Source organism: Rhinichthys klamathensis, unplaced genomic scaffold, assembly GCF_029890125.1.
Source record: "Rhinichthys klamathensis goyatoka isolate OS25496 unplaced genomic scaffold, OSU_Roscu_1.1 h1tg000042l_1, whole genome shotgun sequence".
NCBI lineage: Eukaryota > Metazoa > Chordata > Actinopteri > Cypriniformes > Leuciscidae > Rhinichthys > Rhinichthys klamathensis.
This window is the reverse complement of record NW_026606589.1, coordinates 1,192,142-1,201,388: the sequence shown is the minus strand read 5'-3', so window position 1 is coordinate 1,201,388 and position 9,247 is coordinate 1,192,142. Positions and strand designations below refer to the sequence as shown.

The window sequence follows — 9,247 nt, the reverse complement described above, 5'->3', positions numbered from 1 at the left end:
CTTGCGGTCACGTGGTTGATGTTACACAAATCCTCGCTGACAATCTGTTAGATTGGGTTCAAGTAGGATAGAGACGGCAGCGTCACTATAACGTTATTTGCAGTGATTCTTGATAAATAATAACGCATGATGTGACGCATAACGCATCGATTACTACGTTGACGACCTTCACAGTATTTTGAGGAGTGATGGAGACGGAACATTACTATGTTTTTCTTGTGTTTAACCCTCAGACATTACTTATAGATTATGCGTCAGACTCAAAACTGACCAAACACCTTAAGTGTATCTTTATCAATTAAAAATAAATTCACTATATTTTAGTTCAGTAATATTTAGAATGTATTTTATGGTACTAAAGAATTATGATAATGTCGATTGATTCATTACATCAATGTTCATGTCACTCAAATCATGCGTTGAGCCAATCACATGCGTTTCTGCTGAGTTTAAAAAATGCAACGTCCAATCAAAGGCGGTTAGATCAGTCTCAAGTGAAGAATTCCGGTGAGAACTGATTTCAGTGCGCGCTCACTGACAGAATTATCTAATCATAAACCACAAAGTGCAAATATAATGTAAGAAATTCATTTTACACTGTAGACCGCTTTGTTTCATGTTTTTTTTCCTGTATTGAAATTATTTTATTTTCCTTATAAAAGCCTTATTTGATGATTGGTGATCACTTATGGTGATTTCATCTAGATGACTGCTGCGCATGTCTCTGTGCACTGAGAGAACGAGCAGAGGGAGAGAGAGAGCCTCGGCCGCGCGCGCGCTCCTGCCGTCTTCAAAGCGCTGCCTTGCTCTCTCTCTCCCTCGCGCAATTAATCAAAATCAAATGACGCGATGGTAAAAGGTCGGATATTTATATAAGGTTATTTATGACAATGTGTAGATTTTTCTAGAAAATTACTAAAAATGTAGAAATTACCCAAAAAATCATTTAGTTTAGACTGGAGTGAGTTGAAAATGTTCAGCAATGAAAGTTCAAGTTAAATGGGTTGTGAGTGTGATGATGATTTTTATGACACTCTTGTTTCTCTGTTTCAGAATACTGTTTTCATTCCATACTGCATTTTGAGGTAAAGGTTTAATTTAGGGACATGGCCACATACAAAAACTTCAGATTTGACTTCTTGATACGAAAATCGTTATAGTTAAAATATGATTAGGATCATAGAAGCTATAAAAAAAACTGTTTTATTTATGCAACAAATAATTAATTACCCATCCATTGTCCAAACCACTTGTCCTATATAGTAAACCTGGATGGATGGCCAGTCCATCACAGGTTTTAGGCCACATATTTTACAGAAACTCTGCTTCTTGAAAATATGAGAGAATGTCAAGAAAAAACATTATTGCGATACATTCCTAAATTATATTCTACATATAGATAAAAATAATGAATATAGAACATGCAAAGAAGTTATGCATAGTTGACTCAAGTTTAGTAATTTTTCATTATGTTGTCATTGTTGTTTTTTCAGACTGACTGATCAGACCTGCATTTTCTGCTGCACTTTTCTCCTTGGTTAGTGTTAATATGGTTTCTTAATCTTTACCATGACATTTTCATCACATCACCATGATTGTAGTCCCTGTGCTCTAATATGTCTGGTTCTGTTTTGTTTCTTTACAGGTTCCTTGTGTTTTGGCGTTTTCCACAGAGAGCAGTTCATTTCTTACCCCCCCCCCCCCCCCCCCCCCCCAAAAAAAAACAAAAAAAAAAAACATTTTACAAGTTTACACAGTGTCTCTTTCATTGTTGTTTAACTGTTTGTTTTTCTTCCTGAGAGTACTACAGGTTTTATCTTTTCAGGCTCAACAGCTGTGACACCAGGCGAACTTTCAAAGTATGTGCATATCAAAGGGAGAATGTCCTTTTAAAATTATTTTGACTAGAAATTAAGTGTATTTTATTAATGTATTACGTTGAAATAAAAGTAAAATCTCTACTTTTAAAAGTTATTCACACAAATTAGTGAGTTAGTCAGATATATTTGACAAAAATATTTTTTTTTCTTTTTATCTCTTCATATTTTAAAGGATGCCGCGGAGAGGAAAGAGATCACAGGCTCAAAAAATTCGTTGGAGGAAGTTCGACCTGGAGGATGAACAGACCAGACCCTCCAGGATTAACCAGGTACTATTGATATCTGTGTCTTGCAACATGCTCATTTCAGGGCACCCTTATTCTTGGGACTAGGGCTGTCACGATTGCGCTTTATTAATCCCTTATATGGACAAAGACAATCCAGATGTAGCTGAATTAATGTGAATTTGAAACATTATTAAAGACAAGTAAGCAGTCAGTAATAATATAAGAAATTAATCAAATCGTTTTTAGAGTTTTTCGGGTAGATCCGACATGTACAGAAATTTGACAAAAGTAATCAAATGTGAAAAAAACACTGCATATCCATTACTGTATAAATAAAATATAGATTGATCTTTTTGTAATGTTACAAAAGGTAGCCTATTTAGTCAAGACCTGTTAGTCATGTATTTGTCCTTTGTTTGGTTAACATTAAAACACTTGCCAAGACAGGTGTTTTTTTTTTAGTAGGTAAATAGCTGTTTTGGCTGAACACCAGTAACACCGACTATTGCAGCAAACCTAGTGACTGTCTCAGATTAGATAAACATTTCTAAAAACTAGATATTTAAAAATGCACCATAAATTGTTGTGCATTTTGTGACTTTAAGTCAGATAAAAGACCATTTTTTCCAGTCTACATTTCGTCAAAGATTTTTTTAAATAGTGTTAAAATATCATCTGATCTTGTTCTTTAAAGATTTCTTAACAATAGTGTTAAAATATCATCTGATCTTGTTCACGTGAACCCATATGTATCGGCAAGTGTTAGATAAGTGTATTGTTACACCCCTAATAGAACGCAATTTTCAAACAACAATTTTTGCATTTGTCTTTTGTGCACACTTACTGTGTACAAATGCCCTTTTCTTTAGTGTTTTTTTTTAGAACTGTTTACAGGGTTCCCGCGGATCCTTAAAAAGTCTTAAATTAGATTTTTAAAATTTAAGGCCATAAAAAGTCTTATAAAGTCTTATTTTTACTTATGAAAGGTCTTAAATTTTAGATGACACTTTGACTTAGACATATCTAAAAGCTTTCCAAATTAAAACCATCTAATTAGCGTACGTATTTTTATTTATTTATTATTCTATCTTTGTGGATTTGCTAGTTCACGTGACATTTCGCGTCACTCGCGAGTCGCGGCAGCATAACTGTCTCCTGCACGCGAGAGGAGAGAAGGAGAAGAAAGGTCGTAAATGTCAGTTCAGTTGTAAGTTCATTCTTTATGTGCGTATGGTGTGCGATGTGTATTGTCTTTTATGATATTGTAATCATTGTTTTAACAATGTACGAGGCACTGCGAGCTGACATCGCATTTGTCTCTCGTGCTTTCACTGCGTGATGTGTGCAGTGTAACTGTTATGTCCCCAAGTTAGTTTTTGTCTTATATTTATATCATATTATGTTCTTATATTAGAATATCACATCAGAAAGAGTGCCGTTTTCCCGTGCACAATTCCAATTGTGATATTTATGTTATACAACAGTTAAATTAACAATAAGTTAACATTGAGTTACTTTTTAGACACAATATTGTCAATATTGTTTGTTTTCCCTTTATTTCGCCGACTAGAATTTCATAATGAAACCGTAGTGAGTCTCAATGCAACCGACAGCGATTATTTCTTGACTGAAATCCGCGTTTTGAACGAATCACTTGCTTTTTCCCGAATGAATCAGCCGTTTGAACGAATCGGTTGAATGAATGACTCCCTCAACTCACTTATTAAGACAGTGATTTGCCGCTGCGGTTTCATATTTAAAGTACCCTTTAAATAAAATGTTAAAATTAGAAATCATTTCATATTTAAATATTGAATATTGATTTAAAATATATATCTCATAGCTTTATTTATGCAGTTGTAAATGGAGTGTAAATAAATTAATGCCACTTCTGATGCCGCTTCTGTCACCTCTGCACTGCAAAGATGGATTTTGATTGAATGATTTAATTTGACTGTAACAGTGGTAATGTATGATTATTATATAATTAAGTATTATTGTATAATTACTGTATAATTTAATTTGAATGATAGTATTTGACATTAAAGGTGATGCATAACTCTAAATAAGTTTAGAAAAAATGTCCATATATAGGTGAAAATGCCCCTGAAAAAAATCAATTTAAGGTGGCAAATATCGCCCCTTAATTAAAATATTAATTTCTGTCACTGCTGTGAACCGACCACTGCATAGAATATGAAAAATATGAATATCTTCGTGAGTCAGCTGTCAACAACAGACCTAAACCAGCCATGGCACCAGCACAAAAACACAATCAGTAAAATATCATCTAATTATTATCAACAAAACGTTGAAAATATCAAGATATATTTTTGTCAATACTGCACAGCCCTAATGTACAGTATTCATTTTGATTTCTTCAGGTCTTAAAAAGGTCTTAAAAAGCCTTAAATTTGACTTTCAAAAGTGTGCAGGAACCCTGTGTTTAGTAAAAATGCCTTTGTCCCAAACAGCATGAAGTGCAATTTAAAATTTAACACAGATTCTGTAACACTAATTGTGACCAGCAGCCTAATTTCATGAATGATTATTTACAGGTTGAACAGGCAAGCACCAGTGCAGCTGTAGCTCAGTTTTCAGGTAGAACGTATGTAGAAGGTGGTGATATTGCATCCAGGGTTGTGTCTGTGCAGGCATCTCATTGTCAGGGTGATATTAGGTATGACAGTTTCTCTAGAAATCACCAGTGCACGTGTGTAGCGTTGACATTTTTGGCAAACCAGAGTGAAGGGATTGCGTTCAAGATGCCTGATCTTGATAGAGTTTTAGAGGAGGGAGATGCGTTATATATCAGCATTAAATTGCAGCTTATTGCTGAAGGACGGTTTAAATTCAACCACCTGACCATGGAGGAAGTACCGTTGAGGGTTTCATCATTTAACCGGACATACGATGTGCTGAAGTCAGGAGTGATGCATGGATACCTCAGAGCCACAGGGACCGAAGAGTGGTTGATTCCTCTCACTGAAAGGCTACAGTGTCTCTCCACAGATGTCAGCTATGCTCTCCTCCTTGTATCTCCAGAGTGTATTGCTGTGTTTAGAGACAGATCTGGAAGGTATGGATACTTTGATTCTCACTCGAGGACTGCTGCAGGCTTGCCCCATCCTAATGGAACTGCTGTCATGTTGACTTTCACCCACCTGAGTGACATGGCAGACAGAGTGCTCAAGATATTCTGGGATCGTGGTGCTGAGACCAGCTATGAATTCATGCCTGTATCATTTGAAACTGAGCAACAGTCTGTCCAACTGCCTTCATCATCTGTTTGTGAACAGGCGTCACAAGTGATTTCAGCTCTACCAGAACCAGTAACAAATGTTGGAGCCAAAGTAAATTTTGTTTGCACAGGAACTAAAAACCAAGATGCGGTAGAAAAAACAAATAAGCACAGGAGAAGGAAAGAAATGCGTAAAACATTTAAAATGTCAAAACAAGGTGGAGATCCTAACGACACGGCTGCACCTTATGTCACCAGACAACATAAAAGACGGGATTGTGAGAGACGGAGGTATGCCACTTCTTTGCAATACCAATCAAAGAAAAAAGAAGCATTTAAGGTGAAGTATAATCAAGATTGTCTCTTCCGAATACAAAGGCAACGGTCTCTAGTGAGAAGATACAGCACAGATTCTCTCTTTCAGACGAAGATGAAAGAATACATGAAGAAGAGGTACAGCACAGATTCTCTCTTTCAGACGAAGATGAAAGAATACATGAAGAAGAGGTACAGCACAGATTCTCTCTTTCAGACGAAGATGAAAGAATACAGTAAGAAGAGGTACAGCACAGATTCTCTCTTTCAGAAAAAGAAGAAAGCGTACATTACGAAGAGGTACAGGACCGATACTCTCTTTCAGAAAAAGAAGAAAGAGTACATTACGAAGAGGTACAGGACCGATACTCTATTCCAGAGGAGAATGAAAGAGCACATGGTGAGGAGATATGCAGGCGACTCAGAGTTCAGAGCACATCACATCCTGCGATGTACCCTGCGCAAGACCCAGAAATGTGCCAGTGATACTTCATATCACATTCTTCATCGATTGCGATGCGCACTGCGGATCAAAAATAAATATAAACCTTACATCCGTTCCAGCCAGCAAACACCCCAGCCTTTGGTTAACAAAGAGATGGAAAGTGCCATACATGCATTCCGGTGTAAGATTCAGCATGGCCCTACACATGTCTGCACAGTCTGTCACAGAGCCCTGTTTCCTAACCAAGTCAGGGTCTGTAATAGAATGAGATACGACAAAAACGTTCATGTTGCAGCGACTTGCCTAACCGGGAAGTATGTTCATGCTTGTGACAGTGCCTGCTCAGGTTCCTGCGTAGTTCCTGAAGAGAGAAGACAGGAGTGGATTTGCCACACTTGTGACAGCCATCTTAAGAGAGGACAGATGTCTTCAATTGCAGCAGCCAACAAACTGGAGTTGCCACCAATCCCTGCGGAATTGGATGAATTAAATGTCCTTGAGCGTCAACTAATTGCAAAAATTTTACCGTTTGCAAAAATAGTTTCATTACCCAAAGGACAGCAGAGAGCAGTACGTGGTGCCGTTGTGTGCGTGCCCTCCGAGATGGAGAACACTGTCAACTCTCTGCCAAGACCAAGAAGTGAGGCCCAGCTGCTGCAGGTGAAGCTGAAGAGACACGTTAAGTTTAAAGGATACCAGCAGTTCCAGACTGTGAATATGCGCAACGTGCTTGCAGCTTTATCGAAGCTGAAAGCAATGCATTCAGAATACAGGGATATCTCCATAAGAGAAGATGCTGTATTTGAAAGTGCCCTAGATGAGGAAGCGGATGTCTCTGAAAGTCACCTGGACGCGGAAGCTGATGCCTCTGAGAAGCAACAAGAAGTTGATGTTGCTGAGCAGAATGAGCAACAAGTTAGCGTTGAGGAAAAGGATGAGCTTCGACCCGGCCTCACATTAGACACGTGCATGCAGCCGCCTGACATCGGACAGGAGATCTTGTCGTACGGTGAGGGAATATTTAGTATCGCACCTGCACAAGGACAAAAGCCTGTTGGATTTTTCAAAATCCCAAAGTTGGAAGCCATGGCGTTCCCTGTTCAATTCCCCACTGGACAAAATTCCATTGATGAGGAAAGACAAATTTCAATATCTCCCAGTATGTATTTCAACGCCAGATTGTTCAGCGTGGACACGCGTTTTGCAAAAGATCAGAGTTATCTTTTCTTTGCACAGTTTGTAACGGAAACGCAACTGGCTAGAAACAGCATGTCTATCCAGTTGCGAAAAGGCAAACCCATCACAAGAGATGGCCGGAAAATTTCCAACAGACTGCTTCAAGACAACCGGGAGGTTGAAAGATTGGTACACAACAGAGACGCCACACGGTTCATGCAACCACTGAGAGGCACTCCATCGTATTGGGAGAAAACTTTGCGAGATCTACAGGCTATGATAAGACAGTTAGGAACCCCTACGTTTTTTTGCACGTTCAGCGCAGCCGAAATGAGATGGCCTGAAGTAATAACCGCAATCAAGGCCCAACAAGGTGAACACGTCGACTTTTCCGAGCTTGACTGGACGACAAAGTGTGAAATCCTCCGAAGCAACCCAGTCACTGTCATGCGCATGTTTGAGAAACGGGTGGATGCGCTAATGACTCATCTGCTTTTGTCGCCTGCCCAACCCATTGGTGAAGTTGAGGACTACTTTTACCGAGTGGAGTTTCAAGCTAGAGGAAGCCCACATATCCATCTTCTTGTTTGGATAAAGGACGCACCCGAGTTTGAAAATGACTCTGACAAGGATGTCTGTGACTTTATCGACCGCAACATAACCTGCCAGTTGCCCGACTCCTCGGCTGATCCTGAGCTTCACCGGATCGTCACAGAGGTCCAGCTTCACAGCAGGAACCACTCAAAGTCCTGTAAGAAGGGAAATGTATTGTGTCGATTTGGGTTCCCCAAACTACCAGTGTCTAGCACCGAGATCACTCGTCCGCGACCACAGCGTCCTGAAGAAGAGGATGACACGGACACTTCTCCATCTGGAAGCTGCATGTTTGCGTCTAAAACCACACAACCACAGCGTCCTGAAGAAGAGCATGAGAAAGCACAAAAACAAGCAGACAGAAAGAAGTTGAGACTGGAAGCTGCTCGAAAGGCAATGTGCGAAGCCAGGACCAAACTCAAGCCGGTGTGGGACCTATTGAATGACCCCCAAGCCTCCTTTGACAGCTTGTCAGAGCTACTGACAGCGTGTAAGATGTCCATCAAGGATTACAGTGACAACGTCGAAGCATTGTCCAATGCCAACGTGATTCTGCTGAAGCGTGATCCAAAGGAGGCTTGGGTGAATGGATACAATCCCGATTTATTAAGGGCATGGAACGCCAATATGGACATTCAGTTCGTTATTGACGCTTTTAGCTGCGTTATGTACATGCTTTCGTATATTTCCAAGCCGGAGCATGAAATGGGCGATTTACTTAAAAACGTAATCAAGAGTGTGCGCGAGACGAACGTTAGCGAGGAAGATGAGATGAAGCAGATAATGCAAGCATATTCCAAACACAGGCAAGTTAGCGCTCAGGAGTCTGTGGCACGAACATGCAGCTTACCGTTGAAGAAGTGTTCACGAAGTGTTGTGTTTCTACCGACGGATGATGACGCGCTAAAGATGAGTCTTCCCTTAAGCGTCCTACAAAATAAAAATCCCGATTCCGAGGATGTGTGGATGTCAGGGATGATCGATAAATACAGAGCAAGGCCTCTAGCGCGTGATTTTGAAAAGATGTGCCTGGCAGATTTTGCTTCGGAGTGCCGCATCGTGTACGGTCAGCAAACGGAAGGCAAAAATGTTCACCGGCTGCTGAACGGCATGGGTTTTTTTCAGAAAAGAACGTCTGGGAAGGCTGCAGTCATTAGATTTGCACGTTATTCTGAGGAAAAACAACCGGAAAAGTTTTACGGTAGATTACTGAAGCTTTATATGCCACATCGGAACAACGAACAGCTAAAACCTCCAGGATTTCCAACATACGAGACGTTTTACAAAGGTGCAAAGGTGGAACTACCTACTCACCCTGGTTTGCTGATCCCTGTCTGTGCCATAGTTCAAGCACACAAGGAGAAGTTTG

At 39.8% G+C, this 9,247-nt stretch overlaps 1 long non-coding RNA gene across 1 annotated transcript; it reads left to right on the top strand.

The window, feature by feature from the left end:
* The first annotated feature begins 1,760 nt into the window (after nt 1-1,760).
* On the top strand, nt 1,761-5,048 carry LOC130082259 (uncharacterized). Its single transcript, XR_008806752.1, has 3 exons — nt 1,761-1,859; nt 2,053-2,149; nt 4,666-5,048. It is a non-coding gene; the product is annotated as an uncharacterized LOC130082259 (long non-coding RNA).
* The last annotated feature ends 4,199 nt before the right edge of the window (nt 5,049-9,247 follow it).